This window comes from Vulpes lagopus, chromosome 8 (genome assembly GCF_018345385.1).
Source record: "Vulpes lagopus strain Blue_001 chromosome 8, ASM1834538v1, whole genome shotgun sequence".
NCBI classification, from domain to species: Eukaryota; Metazoa; Chordata; class Mammalia; order Carnivora; family Canidae; genus Vulpes; species Vulpes lagopus.
This window is the reverse complement of record NC_054831.1, coordinates 53,922,700-53,937,909: the sequence shown is the minus strand read 5'-3', so window position 1 is coordinate 53,937,909 and position 15,210 is coordinate 53,922,700. Positions and strand designations below refer to the sequence as shown.

At 49.8% G+C, this 15,210-nt stretch overlaps 1 protein-coding gene across 15 annotated transcripts in view; it reads left to right on the top strand.

The window, feature by feature from the left end:
* The first annotated feature begins 1,588 nt into the window (after nt 1-1,588).
* The window catches only part of SVIL (supervillin), a 230,818-nt gene continuing 217,196 nt past the window's right edge, over nt 1,589-15,210 (top strand). For 12 of the 15 annotated variants that reach the window (XM_041766422.1, XM_041766421.1, XM_041766420.1 and 9 more), the window contains exon 1: nt 2,968-3,094. The gene's annotated coding sequence lies outside the window, so the exon portion shown is untranslated. Of the gene's footprint in view, nt 1,906-2,360; nt 2,512-2,967; nt 3,095-3,619; nt 4,092-15,210 lie in introns of those variants that run through there. The other 3 variants (XM_041766406.1, XM_041766407.1, XM_041766408.1) reach the window with 3 other exon arrangements.

The window sequence follows — 15,210 nt, the reverse complement described above, 5'->3', positions numbered from 1 at the left end:
CAGAATCGGAAGACTGGGGATGAGGCCCCTAATTTAGGACAATTACTATTTTGCTGGAGATCAGGCATTCTCATGACTCGGGTAAGTGTGGAGCTCTCACGGATAGCAGGAGGAATGAAGAGTCTTTAGTGTATTTATTTGATACAGTCCTTCCTTCTGGAGACTTCTGGAGATGACACAGGTGCCAGGTAGAGGTGATAGCTAGGTAGTCATTCACAAAAAGCTCATTCTGAAATGTTTGCTGGGTAGGAGGTCCCAGATTCCTGACAGATTCCCAGTATTCATTTCACACACTGGATGTTGTCTTTTAGAGGAACATATACGCTCAATTGAGAGGGTGTTTTCTTTACTAGGTTTTAAGCTCTTCCAGCTGTGAAGCACAGCACTTGGCCATCGTACGTGGGTCTACAGAAGGCATAGGGGTGGGAAGGTAGAGTTCAGGGTCTGTTCTAGGTTCTTAGAGGCAGTGAAGCGCAGTTACGGGCTGAGCTGTATTCATCTGTTGAGGTCCTGACTTACGGCATGTCAGAATGCGACTGTGCTCAAAGATAGGATCTTAAAGGAAGAAATCAAATTAAAACGAGGTCTTATAGGTGGGCCCTAAAATCCAACATAGGCGGTGTCTTTATAAGGGATGATGGCCATCTACAAGCCAAAGAGAGGGGCCCCAGAAGAAATAATCATGCCGACACCTTGATTTTAGGCTTCTAGACTCCAGAACTGTGAGAAAATAAATTTCTGTTGTTAAGGCCACCAGGACTGTGGTACTCTGTTAAGGCAGCCCTAGCAAACTAATATACTCACCTGTTGCTTTTCTGATGGGGGCCCGGTATACACAAAAGCTTGGTGCATAGTCAAGAGGAAAATCGAGAAAAGCGGCCGGGGTTGGAAAGCCATGAAGCGTGAACACTCGCTACTGCAACAGATAAATAGCACAAGTGGATTTAACAAGCATGAATGTACCTACTGCCTTGCAGGTGACCAGGCACTTCACAAGCCTGAACCGATCTGACGTTCGCAACGGCCTCAGCATCACCCGGGAACTTGTAAGAAACGCAAAATCTGGGGCCCTTACTAGATTTAGGGAATCAGAAAAGGGGAGGAGGAGGGGGGGAGGGGGGAGGGGAGGCAAGAGCCACCCGGGCCTTAACAAACCTCGGAGGACTGTGGTCGGCTCCCGTGTAAAGGCTGAGAACGGACACAGGGCACGGTCCCCGGTCCGGAGGCGTCCCCGGCCGGGGCCGGGGCATGTGTGTGTGTGACGAGACTTTTCCACGGTCTCCTAGACAACCTGCCCGGAGCGCCAGGGACCGCGACGTTCGCTCGCGTCGGTGGGCTTCATCCCGCCAGCGGTGCACACTCGGAGCGGCCACTCCGGGCCTCCCGGGTAAGCGGCGCCCTGCGGGCCCCGGGCGGCGCGGCCCGAGCCCGGCTGGAGCCCCGGGAGCCGCGGGAGCCGCGGGAGCCCCGGAGCCGCCGGGCGCGTGCGCGCGCGCGTCCCCGGGCCGGGCCAGGGCGGGTGCGCGCCCAGGGGGTGGGGTGCGCGCCCAGGGGGTGGGTCGCGCCGCCCCGCGGGCCTGGCGAGCGGTCCGAGCCACTCAGAGCGCCCGGCGGCCGACAGCCGGGGGCCCTGCAAGAACTGCCCCGCGCCCGCGCTCGGGGACGGAGGCTCCCGGTCGGCCCGTCCTGCCTGGCGACTCGCTCCCTCCGGCTGCTGCAGGGACCGTGCCGGCCCTCGCCGAGAGCGGCGGGCGTGGGGACTGCGTCGCGGTCCCCGGGACCCCGCCGGTGCGCGCCTCCCCGCCCGCCCCGCGCCCTTGCGGAGCGGCCGCCCCTGCGTCGCCGCGGGGCCGTGTGCTGGGGGCCCGCCCCGCGGGTGGGGGCCGTGGCCGGCGCGCCGAGCGGGTGAGTGGGGTACGGGTGTGCGGGCGCCCGGTGGGAGGCGCGCCCCGCACGGGCCCCCGTGTGCCCCTCCGTGTGCCCCTGCGTGTGCCCCTCCGTGTGCCCCTGCGTGTGCCCCTCCGTGTGCCCCTGCGTGTGCCCCTGCGTGTGCCCCTGCGTGTGCCCCTCCGTGTGCCCCTCCGTGTGCCCCTGCGTGTGCCCCTCCGTGTGCCCCTCCGTGTGCCCCTCCGTGTGCCCCTGCGTGTGCCCCGTGCAGAGTTTCGCTCAGCACCGAGGGCGGGGGTCGGCCCACCTGCCGCTAGTGCGTTCGCTCCGGCGGCAGCTCGAGTCGCTCGCACAGCCGCTGCTCCCGGCCGCCGGTGCGTGGCTCGGCGGCCCCGGCCTCCCGCCCTAAGCCGGAGCGGGGGCTCCCGTGGCCCGGGGCTGCGGATGCGCCGGGAGCCCCCCGGGCCGCTTCCTAGGCCGGGACGCGGGGGGAGGATGGGGGCAGATGCGGCAGCCGCCGCCCTCCCCTCCGCCTCTAATCCGCCCGGGAGGAGGCTGCGGAGATGGAAGACACAAACTTTGTTCGCACTTGGTGAAACCGCCTTTCCGGCGTTCCGAACGCGGGTGCGGACGCGCTTCTGGCGGGTTCGGTCGGGACGGCCGGGGGCGGGGCTGGCCGGCAGGCGGGGGGCTCGGGCGCCCAGGGGCCGGGGCGCGGGGCCGGCTCCGCCCTGTCCCGGGGTCTGCCCGGCGCGGACCCGGCGGCCAGGATGGCCCTGCGCGCTGGGCACTGGCGGCGACGGGGGGTGGGCGCCGGCCCCGCGCGCGGGGGGCCCCAGGGTCGGGCGCTCGGCCCGGCCCCGCGCCCCCGCCCCGCGCCCCGGCCCCGCGCCCCCGCCCCGGCCCCGGCCCCGGCCCCGGCCCCGGCCCCGGCCCTGCGGTGATCCCGCGGGTGGCCCGGCAGAGGGCGCGCGCTTCCGACCGCCGCGCGGGCCGGCGCAGGGGAGGGGAGGGGAGGGCAGGGGAGGGGACTTGTTGGAGCCTCCAGGTGAGGAGCGCCGTGAGTCATCCCGCGAGGAGGGCCCAGTGCTCTCGCCCCGCCGCGGCGGGGAGTGGCCGTGGCGCTGCCGAGGAGCCGGGGCCGCCCGCCGCCGTCCGGAGGCGACCGCGCTTCGGCCAGTCCGCGGCGCGGGGGAGGCGCAGGAAGGTGAGGGACGTCCCCGGGCGGGCGGACCCCGGGCCGCCCGCCCCCCGCCCCCCGCCCCCCGCCCCCCGTCCCCCCCGTCCCCCCCGTCCCCGTCCCCGTCCCCGGCCGCGGCGGCGGCGGCGGGGTGCTCGCCGGGGCCCGCGGGGTCCCGAGCCCTAACAAAGGCGCGGCCACGGCTCCCCCCACTTCCGTCCCCGGCGCGCGCCGCCCCGAGGTGCCGGCCCGGGCAGGGCTTCCCTCCGCGGAGTCTGGGGAAGTTAGGTCCGCGGCGCCTTGGCGCGGGAGGAGGGGCGCGAAGGGGGCGACCCGGGCGGCGCGGGCGAGCGGCGAGGGTGGCCGCGGCTCCCGGGCCCCGGGTTTGAAGTCCCCGCGCCGAGCGGCGCCGCGGCCGGCCCGGCGGTGCACGCCCCTCCCCGGAGGGCGGGCGGCGCGCGGGCTCCCGGAAGGGAGCGGTCGAGGCCCCGGGCCGCGGCCCCCGGAGCGCGGCTGCAGCGGCGGCGCCTGCGGGACTGCGAGTTAGCGGCCGGGGGGCTCCGGGCCGGGCCGCAGTGTGGGTCGGGTGCGGGGTCAAGCGCTTCCGGCGAAGGCGTGACAGCCCCGGGGAAGTCTGACAGTTCACCGCCCCGGGGAGCTCCTCGTGCCGCGGAGAGAGGGACGGCCGGAAAGTGTGTTCTGCGGGAGCCTGCGCAAACCCAGCCCGCGCGCAGGTCCCGCCGTGGAAGCGGCCTGGGCAGCGCCGCCGCCGCCAGGCCCCCGGGGCTCTGGACGCGAGAGGGGGAGCTGCTCTGCGGGAACCCAGGGCACTCCGCTCGCTGGTGTGTGCGTGTGAAGCCGTATCCCCGGCCACAGTGGGTAGAATTCACAGGCCTCTGGTCTGCCTCCTGTCCCTTCTGTAGCCGGGGAAGCGCAGGAACTGGTTTTTATGAAGTGCCTGCTGGATGACAGAGTCTTCACACACACTTTGAAAGGATCTTCACCCTTCTCCTCCCCTGAGGCGGTAATTTTTACTTTACAGATGAGTAAACTGAGGTTTATTAAAGAGGTTTATGGGACAGAAGTCTGGCTTGCTCCCGAGAGTGCTGTTTGCTCTTCCCCGTGTCTTTGGCTAAGGCTGGTACGGAAGAGTCGTTTAGCGATTGCTGATTGAAGAGTCAGGGTATATGCCACAAGCCCGGGTTGGTTCAGGTTTTCTTATGTTAGGCATTTGGGTTAGGTGGACTTTCTACATAGGACTGGTTTTTTAAGGACCAGCACCGAAACTAGACCAAGTCTTAGAGTTGTAGGTGTATGACAACTAAGGCTTCTCCCAAAACTCCAGAGAATTTTCTGACAATGCCAAAGAGAGTCAGAAATAGCTGTCCTTTGCTTCATGTGCTGTCTCATTAGGCAGGTGGGCCTGAGGTAGGAGCTCCACATGGCATGAATCTCTGTTTGCCTTCCCCATTGGGAGGAGCTGCAGTTCCCACCCTTTTTAAGCGGTGTGATATACTTGGCCACCGTGCTGGATATCTGTGTAAAATAAAGGCTGCCTTGGAAATATGGCCAACCTTAATTAACTGCCTAATGAGTTAAAACTCAAATGCCTTTTAGGCATCTAACAACATGATTTTATCTCTGCACATTTATGCATCATTGAGCTCAAGTTTGTGATCTAGGATGCTCGTATTGTCTTGAGTGTACTTAAAACGCATTGCCTTAAAGAAAGGTGTTTTAAACTCTGGAATGACAGCCTGTGACTCCGAATGCCTCTGGGCAATGCCAGTTGTGGAGACTGCGAGGCATGGTGACTAAAGGCAGGCATCTGAAGTCACAACGGGTAGTCCACCATTTACAGCTCTGTAATATTGGGCAAACTTGCTCAGCCTCTCTGAACTTTGTTTTCCTCCTCTAGGACAGAGATAATAATAGCCCCTCCTGGTTTGAAGCTATGAGGGGTAAATTTGATAATCCATACAAAGCACTTAGTAGCACAGAGTGTAGCACATGGTAACTGTTCAACAAATGTTAAATAATAACCATGGGTTTAAGAACAGATTCTTTCTTCCCTTGTCTCCTCCAGAGAGGTAAAATAGTTGATAGTTTGCCTTGAACTTGCCACTCTTCTTAGGTAACAGCTGTGTAGTGAGTGATCCCTCTTTGGGAATCAGCGGGTGGTGGGGGGCAGGGCTGGTAGTGATGGAAAATTCTGTCCAGTTGCCCAAGGAATTTACAAGGGGCCCCGGAACTGCAGCACTTTCTTCCTCATTTTACCGCTGTATAATTTTGTGGTCAGTCCTCTAGCCATTTATCTTTCCTTTAAATCTGAAGCCAGTATCCTAATGGCTAGGATGACAGGACTTAAAGAAAAAAACAAACTCAAAACCAAACACACTGGAGCAAAGGACGAGAGCATTCTCTTTGCTCATTCACTGGCCATTTATAACACTGAAGAAAAATATATATGCTTCTGTGGAACTTGTGCTGGTCCAACCTGGGCAAGAGGGAACATTTCCTTGGAAATAGAGTATTTTCCTGGAGTCTGTTTAAAGGTGAGCCACCAGACTGGTAGAGAAGGGAGGAGAGTTTGTGATAACATTTCAAAAATATTTGCCTAAATATGGTATACGATGTATGATCTGAAAATGGCTAAACTATAATCTTGGAAGCTGATACGAAGAAGTAAGGCCATGCTTAGGCCGAACAACTAACAAACAGCCACTATAGCTCTTTCCTATGTTATGAAACCCCAAAGCTCTCAACTTGGCAATTACAAGTAGAGAACTCGTTTTCTTTTATGTCAGATTGTTTTGGAAGGACCTCTTTAACATTGCCACTTTGTAGTTGCGGATTTTTCTTGTGCATTTATCTTCTAAGCAATCAGTCACGGGCAAAAGCACCAGAAACCCTATAATGTCATCAAACACCACCCCACTGTGAAAGATGTCCCCAAGAAGCGCATGGGTCTGGAGTACGGGGAGGGGTTGCCATTTAAAGCCTTACGGAGGTTTTACATTTGGGTATAGAATGCAGCTTCCTCCCACACTGGAAAATGAGCCGCAGGCACTGTCCGCATGCAAAGGGTTAGGAGCAAGGTTTCCGCTTTTGTGTGTCTTACTCCATTTGTAGCCACTTGTTGGGCCCCGGCTGCAAAGAAAGAAGCAGCTGCAGGGCATGCGCCAGACCTGCCCTGGGCTGTCGCTTCCATTGTACAGAAGACGAACAGGCAGCACGTTATTTTGGATCACATAGCAGCTTGTTCAAAAGCATCTTGCATTCCCCAGCTGTTTCACAACTTCTTCGCTTATGGGAGAGAACTTGCCAGCTGCTGGGGCAACTGTACTTCCATTTGCTGCTTTTGTGCAGTAACCAAGGAAGGTAAAAATCCAGACGCCTTTGTTAAACTGTAGCCATTGTCAATAGCCTTATTTGTTTCTGTTAGGTCAATGTTATTCTAGATACGGTCTTTCAGGGGAGAACGTTTTTAAAGGAAATGTCAGAATTAACATTTTTTTCTGAATAAATTTTTTTTCAGAGATAACCAGTATGTATAGCTTTTTCATAACTTAAAACCCACACAGCTTTTGTGTTTCATTGACTAACAAAGGGACGGGTCTAAGATTAAAATTGTTTTTTTAATTGACATATGAATCAGGTTTAATTACATGCATTTTCCTTTTGCATGAAGTACATAAAAAGGATGATGTGTATTCAGGAAGTGCTCTTTTGTTTTCAGAAGGTTAGATTACTTGGCATTTGCCATTGCTGGATGGTGCTTTGCCCACATCCCTTAGCTTATCCATGACAAAACTTTAGTTTCCCCGAAGTTGTTACTTATCCAAGATGATCTGGCTCTTTGGTTTAATTCAGCAAATCTTCTGTTGAATGTTGACAATGTGGCAGGCCTGGAGAACCTATAAAGATGAAGAGGGGCTTGAGACCAGCCCTGGCTGGATTCACAGTTCAGAAACAACAGACTAAACCCATGCAGTGTGTGGGCTGTGGTAGGAGGCAGCACCTTTTTGTGTAATCATGTTGGTGTCGTAATCAGGGCAGCTCAGATAAAGCCAAAGTAGCAAGTTGATGCACCGTTTAAAATTGAGAGGGGGAGTCTGTGTGCAGGAAGATGGACTTCTGTGGTCTATCACGTGTGAAGTACATGGACTAGAGAAGGAAGGCCTTGCATCTGTGGAGAGAGCCTCACTGTGCCTGGACTCCTGCATAGGACTCAGATGCCTTCCGCCTCCTGGTCACTGTGCATGGAAGTGAATAAATGCTCTCTAGGAGCAGCAGCATAAATCACAGCCCTTTATTAGCATCAGTCAGCTGCAATCCCATTGTTCTATAAAAGGTTATAAAACAAACTGTAATCACTTGGACATGTATAAAACCCAGACCGAAGCTCTTCTAACTCTTAGGGGCTCTTGCACTGAAAACCACCACTGCTTCAGATCCCCAAGCGACTCATAGATGCTGAGTTAGACTCTTGGTTCTAAGCCCTTAATCCCCTCTGTGCTCCATTTACACATCCCCGGATCTCTTACTTGGTCCCTTTTCACAGCAGTTTTTGATCTGTGCAGTGTTTCGGCTTTTAGTTGGTTTTATTGCCATTTGTGTTTGAGATTTTTCAAGAGCTCTGTTTGGTTCTGAGGGCAGATGGCCAGGGCACTCTGTACTGCAGAAGAGGAAACTGAGGCTCAGCTGTCGAAGGTCTTGCCTGGGCTGGGATTAGAACAGAAAATCTCCCAACTCACAACTCTGCCCTCTTGCTGGCTGTCTTGGAAATATCAGCTTGTACCAAGCGAGAAGTTGAGTCACCCCCTTCCTGAGGCTTCACTGTGCATGTCCCCACCGCCATGGTCCTCACTGGGGTATTCACTGGGTTCTTTCCCTGGAGCGACTGTCTTCCTCATCACATTTTGCTGCATGTTATAATTGTTCTTCTATTGTGTTTTTAGGTCTTGGCTCTCAAATGCAGTTGCAGCTTTCTGACACATGCATCCCTCTTTCCTGTCACGCATACATGTGCACACATGCACACACACCTATCCATATACGTACATACATTGTCTGCCTTCGTTCAGCCTCACTCCTTTCAGAAGATGACTGTGTCCACGTGGTTATTCCTGTTTGATGGTGTGGAGTGCTACAGCCTTCCTGGTGGTTACCAGATACAGATGGATGCTCAGACTTAACCTGTCTGGTCTTTTCCACTGGGGGACTGTTGGAAGATGAGCCAGCAGCCCTTGGTTATGGGGACCACATTGTCCCTTCAGCATCAGGCTCCTCAGAGAAACAACTGAGAACTGCTCAGCTGAGAACTGCTGAGAAACAACTCTTCCCCGTAGGAGAATGAAGCTGATGAGTTGTGGAGGGCTCCTCCTTTGTTCGGCACAGCTCTGGTTTTTCTTGTCCAACCACCAACCTCCTCCCCATGACCATCCCAAGAGCTGTTCTTCCAGCCCCCAAACTTCGGCAGTTCTGTCCTCATTCTGGGACCCTTTGTTTTCTCTTTGACATGCTACCCCTCCTGCTGCTGTGCTGTCACTGCTGCCTGGCCACCTCCCGGTAGCCCTCGGTTTCAAGTGTCTTAGGGACACTTCGCCTTGGATGCCCTTATCTCCATCTGTCATTGGTGTTTAATTGCTTGCCCCCACCATCGAGCCCGCTCTTTGACACTGGGGAGCTATCCTTTCTGATGACTTGTCAGCTTGTCTTCCTGCCCATCAGGCTACCCCATGTGGGTTCCTCCTGCACGCTGCCCATTTGTGTCCTCACTTCCCTGGGTTTCCAGTGTGTCTTTATCTCTCTCAGGGCTGCCCTGCCCTTTCTTTCTGTCTTCTCCCTGCACCCCCCCCTTTTTTAACCCTCTCAATTTTGTACTTAGCTGTAATTGCCATATAACAAACAGTTACCTTAGTTTTAGGTATCCGGCTTAATGATTCAGTATTTGTAGAAATTAAATTGTGAGCAGAGTAAGTCTAACTAACATCCATCACCACACATTACAGAATTTATTATTTTTTTCCCTAGCAATGAGAACTTTAAGGATTTACTCTCTAAGCAACTTTCAAAGGTCTGTTTCCCCTTTTCTGACAGTGTTTCCTGAGAGGTAGATGATTCCTTCTTCCTTCTCTTGTTCTTCACCATTTGCAGGCTCTTTCTTCTGCGCCTGTTGCCAGCCAGTCCTGTTTGGCATTCCCTGCGTCAGGTAAAATCATTGCATTAAACATAAACTATCACAGTTTTTATTTAGAGGAAATGTTGCCTTTGAAAAAAAAAGGTTCTTTGGAATTGGAACTTGGAAACACCAGTTTTGAAGCTGGTCAGGTCAGGGTATTTCAAAGGCTGGAACTTTGGGGAAAACTGTTTGAAATTTATTTTGGCTTTTCTTTTACATGGCAGGACCTTGAAAGTAGCTGAAACATGGGCTTGTTTTGGGATAACCTTTTCTCAGATGGAAATTGTTCATACACAGGGCAGAATTAATGTTTGCTTTTTTTTTTTTTTCCTTTCCAAATTATATTTCTGAAAGGTCTTTGGTGCTTTGTGGCCAGTGTGGCTTGTGTGGAAGTCTTGGGCGGATTATGACCGTGCTGGGCCTTTTGTTCTAAAGGCTCCTCAGGGGTATTTCCTAGCTGTGATTCTAGTCCATGAAGAGATACTAGACAATAAGTCTGTGGACATCCTTGCTTTAGGAATCTTTAGTTTTCTGTCCAAAGCTATGAACAAGGAGGGGTAAGGAATGGAGCAAGTTGGCTGTTGGGAAGCGGTGGAAAGGGATGTCCTTGCCCTGCCTTGAGCCAGAGCTTCAGGGTGAACAGCCATGGCTGGTGCAGCTCCTGCTTGGCAGTGTTTGCCATGAGCTCTGGCATCCTCCCACCTGGTACTTGCTCACTGCAGGGAAATTGCTCTTTCTCTGGAAATTTTTTTCATGTGTATGTGTATGCTAACAACTTAATTTACATTTCTTTTCACTCTCCTTTTTTAAAATTCTGAAAAAAGTGAAAGGATGGTTACCTGCGCCAAAATGGAGTTTGGCTGTAGAAATTCCCAATTAAAAAGGAGCACAGTTTTCTTGCCCCAGTAGATATGGGAATCTGTTTATAGCACCGGGACAGGAGCTTGTGTTAGTAGAGACTGGCTCATCAGACCGAGGGACCTTTGATTTAGCGACCTTCTTGAGTTGGATGTTGCAGCAGAATCCAAATGTGGTCAGCAGGTTCAGTTATCCTAGACAAGTTAGTTAGCCATCTGTAACAACATCTGGAGAAAGGTTCTTAAAACTGGAATTCTATAGAAATAAACAATGAAAATAACCTAACAGTCTGTTTGTCCATTCACTCATTTGTTGAGCAAACATTTGTTAACCTCATGGCGGTGTGTGTGTATGTATGTGTATGTGTGCATGCAAGCATGTGCATGTATGTGTACATGCTCCGAGCTGAGAATATAATGACCCTTGCCTGTACAGGGCTTACAATCTGGAGATGACTTGTCAACACAAAAGCCTAGGAAAGTGTCTTAGGTGCTGTGATGGATGCACATTGCAGATGTAATGGGGACACAGAAGATGCAGGGGTGAAGGTGGGTGCTGTTGCTGATAGGAATGTTGTGGATTGGGTGCACCATGTGCCAGGCCCTGCGCTGAAGGCTTGACATGCTGTACCTCTCATCATCAGCACAGTCTTATAATGGAAAGCCTGGGGTTAAGTATCTCAAATAAGGTAATACAAGTAGACAGTAAGTAGTAGAGCCAGGGTTTGCACTCAGATCCAAAATCCTACACCTTATGCAATAGATGAGAGGACGTATCGGTATTTTCCTGGGTTGACTTCTTCCTCTCCGTCTATCTCCATCACTGTTGTAATGAAGAAAGAAGGAAGCCCAGAGAGCCATTTTTTGAAAGGATGTGCAGTGGGGGTCTAGCCTACTCTGCTGCCATACAAACGATATACTATGGGGATCCAGTTTAGATAGTTACTCTGAGTCTGTAATTATGCAGTTGCTTAGAGTACCCTTTATATTCAGTGTTTTGCCAACTGTATTTCTAAAGAGTCTTTCTTTTCCCTCTGCCAGGCTTTGCAGAAACTGGCTGCCAGGCTTATTGTCACCCAGGAGGGACTGCACCCCACAGCTCTCAACTTCTCAGTGCTGGGCATAGCAGCTGGCAGCCTCTGGTTTCTGCCTCGCTGTCCTCAGCTGTGTTTGGCTGAGGAGAGTGGTTCTATTTCAGGCCTGTTGAAGGAAAGAGTAGCTTCCTTGTGAAGCAGAAACTTATCAGTGCACCCTGTACGGGCTCTCAGAAGTCTTGTCTTCATGTCCAGCATGATGCAGGCTACCTGGCTCTTATCTCTCCTTTTCTGCCTTTTAAGGATTACTAGTCTGTGTTTCTGATAAAACCTAGGTGTGATTGTAAGAATACTGGCTGGGCAGGTGGAGGAAACCTACCACTCTGAAGGAAAGGAAAAGCTTAGAAGGGAAATTGGATCCCGCCTTCTTCTAGAGAGAGTCTGTGTGGACAGTGGGTGGCCTTCTTTAGAATGAATCACTCTGGGGCTCAAGAAATCTTCACAAGCACCCTCTGCTTTAGGGCCATGTCTATATGTTTCAGATGTAGCTCTTGATAGTAGTGCAAGTAGAAAGACAGAGCTCTGTCCTTGAACTATGTGGCAGAATGAGGAAATTCCATGCTTGAATATTTAGAAGTAAACATTCTTCTTCTTTTTTTTTTTTAAAGAAAATACTGCAATTTTTAGTCCATTGGATTTTAAATCCAAAAGCTCTAAGAATAAGGCTAAGAACCTACATTCTTAGGCTGGAAAAATTGATAGACCATGAGGTCAAGTACAGAGACAACTTACTTCAAGCAACGTTAGACTATTTCCATCCTGTTCCTAAAAATGAATTTGATATAAGACTTTTAAATAGAATTTATACATATATTTTTCATTCTGACCCCAGAATTATCCAATTATCTGTTGAAAAATAATCATCATCATAGGCATCTGACATTGGGTTTCCAGGAAAAAGAAAAATATATGCTTGACAAGAAAATTATACGGTAGAAAAATGTTTTGGTTGATTATTTATGTAAACCCAACATATGTGTGTTTGTGTGTGTTTAAAAAAACTTCCTCATCACTTTATTTAACAAAGGCTTTCATCGCATGGCATTTTTTGCTGCACTTGGTTCTCACAATGTTGGAAGAAAACACAAGCTTGTTATAAGCAGTGAAAGTGTTTTATATATTTTTTTCCATGAACAAATTAGTTCCATCTCTAGTGTCTAGGCTTCTTAAAACACACACACACACACACACACACACACACAAGACAGAGGAAACTGCAAGCTTACTATGGAAAACCCACTTTCATTCTGAGCACAGAGACTGGTTCTAGGTTCAAAGAGTAGCATCTTCTCTCATTGTACAACTACTAACACTGATAAGCCCACTCCTATTTCCTACCTGCACAACCATGATCTCCAATACACAAGTTCTTCTCCATCATTTCCCATTTCAGCTAGAAGTTGGGTTTCAAAAATTGAGGGCTCTGTTTACGAAGTCGTCACTATACCTTTTTCTCCTCCAAGCTTTTTATTCTCTTTTGTTGCCAAGTTCACATGGATTGCCGACAGTTACCGAAGAATGGCTTTTCTGTTTCTACTTGTATTTTCCAAATGGTTTCCCCATCGTTATCAATTCTTGGGAGGGCTGGGGAGAGTTAATGAGCCTGCGGGAGAGTTGCCCCCATTGTGGTTGGGCTTACCAAGTTAGTTATCATCACAGGATGCCTGCCTGTGGATTTAATGTTTTAGTTTCAGTACAGACAGGAAAGTGGAGACAGTTTAAAAGAGGAAAAGATTGCATAGCATGACAGAATTTTTCCCTCTCAAAAATTTTTTTTCTAGGATTATTATGATTATGATTCCCTGAAGTATCATTCATGGTCTGGTAGGACATCAGCTCTTGCTAAGAGTAAAGCCTTTTCATAACAGTGAATACTTGGAAGTTTCAGTTAAAGTACTATGAAAATGACTCATCGAGAATAATCATCATTTAAATGTAAGGGATGCTTATTCAAGTTTATAAATATTTCTGAACACCAGTGTGGGCAGAACACGGTGCGAAGCACTTTCACATAACTAATGTCATGTAATTACAACCACCATCACCAAGTAGGTAGTGTTACTTGCATTTTACGATGAGTTTTAAGGATCACGAAGGTACAGTGACTGGGCAAAATAATTTATCTAGTGGGTGACAGGATTCAGATTTAAATATGGATCTTCCAACTCTAAGGTCATGCTTACTTTCCAGTGCATTGAGCCAATAACTAAACCGTAGTTAAATCACAGTGAAGGTCACCCATAGAATGGGATTCCAGAAGTGCAGCTTGACACTAATGTAATAAAATTTTAAGAATAAAACTATCAGATTAGGGCTGGAGTTTTTAATGCCCTTAGTCCACATCGGGCTTGGAGGATCGATTCAAGTATTTGCCTGCTTTTTGCTAAAGACATGGACTGTTCCAGATTTGTGGCCAACTCATTGTGAAAACACTGATTGTTATTGTTTTACTGTGTGCATCTTCCAAAGGTCACAGCCACTGTTTGTTTTCTTCTAACTTTATTAAATATAATGTTGCCACTCTTTTCTTAACTTTCTAGTAAGGTATTTTTGGTAAAAGTTTGGGCCAGTGTTAAGCCAAAATTTCTTAACTCCTAGGGCTTCATGATATAGTCTTGGATAAGTTACTCAAACTTTTTTTATTGCTACATTTCTTTATTACTTGCAGAGAAAACCTTTAAGTAGTAATTTGGAAAATTTTTGAGTTTAAAAACTCATGATTGGTGACACCGTATCGAGTGCACACATCTAAAAAGGAGAAAAAGCTAGTAGCTCGATGTTTAACAGTTACCTCCCTCCTCCAAATATCTCTTAGTTTTCTATATTAATAGAAGGAACCAATGACCATAATCACTGGAAATAATACTTTGCACTTATGTGTGTTTAAGAGTTTTATATGCATCTCCTTTTAATTCTTTTGGTACTCTGTAAGATGAACAGAGCTTGTCTCTTATATTTCTTTAATAAATGAGAAAATTAAGGCTTACCTCCCTTGATTTGAGTCAATAACAAGTGATAGAGATTTTCCAATGAGATTAAAAAAATTAAATTAGTCATATTTATTTTTTATATACTTGCCACAACTTGAAGCTTTGTTACAAAGGCGTCCAACCCAACTTTTCTCTGTTAATCCATTCTGAGATGTGTGGCAATAGCTGTAAATAAAGGTCTTCACTCAGGGTTAAAAGGAAAAGTATCAGCTAGTTGAATTGTGTGTCTCAGAATTTTCAGTGATCAAAATAGAGATACCAGCATGGTTTGCTGTTGAAGATCTACCCTTCCCTGTCGTTTCTGAGATTACTCAAGCAGATGTGCTGGAAAGTTCAGCTCTGCACTAGGAATGTTCATACTGACTAGTCAGTGTGGTGGGAAAGGTAGGAAAAGCATGTGTTATTGAGCAGGTGTTCTGTGTTAGGCCACATGCCAAGCATTGTCTACGTAATACTTCACAGTAGCTTAAAGTGTAGTTCTATAGATGAGTACCTTAAATCTCAAGGAGTTTAAATCTAAGCAGTGGGGCTGATTTTATTTCCAGCTCTATAAAAAAAAAGTTTGGAGCTTTTCACCTCTACCATCTCCAAATTCTGTGGTTTGCTTTTCAAGGTTAGCTTTCCTGGAAATACCTTCTCTAACTCCTGTTTAGCCTAGAAGTCAGACAAAAGAGCACCAGTTATGATACCAGTAAGAAGCCAAAAGAAAAACTTACCAGAAGTTAGTTTTTACCCAAATATGGACTGTCTAGGGATCCCTGGGTGGCGCAGTGGTTTGGCGCTTGCCTTTGGCCCAGGGCGCGATCCTGGGGACCCGGGATCGAATCCCACATCGGGCTCCCGGTGCATGGAGCCTGCTTCTCCCTCTGCCTGTGTCTCTGCCTCTCTCTCTCTCTCTGTGACTATCATAAATAAATAAAAATTAAAAAAAAAATCTTTAAAAAAAAAAAATATGGACTGTCTATCCATTGAGAGTAGTGTAGCTTCTCTGACTGACTTCAGTATGCATTCTGACCGC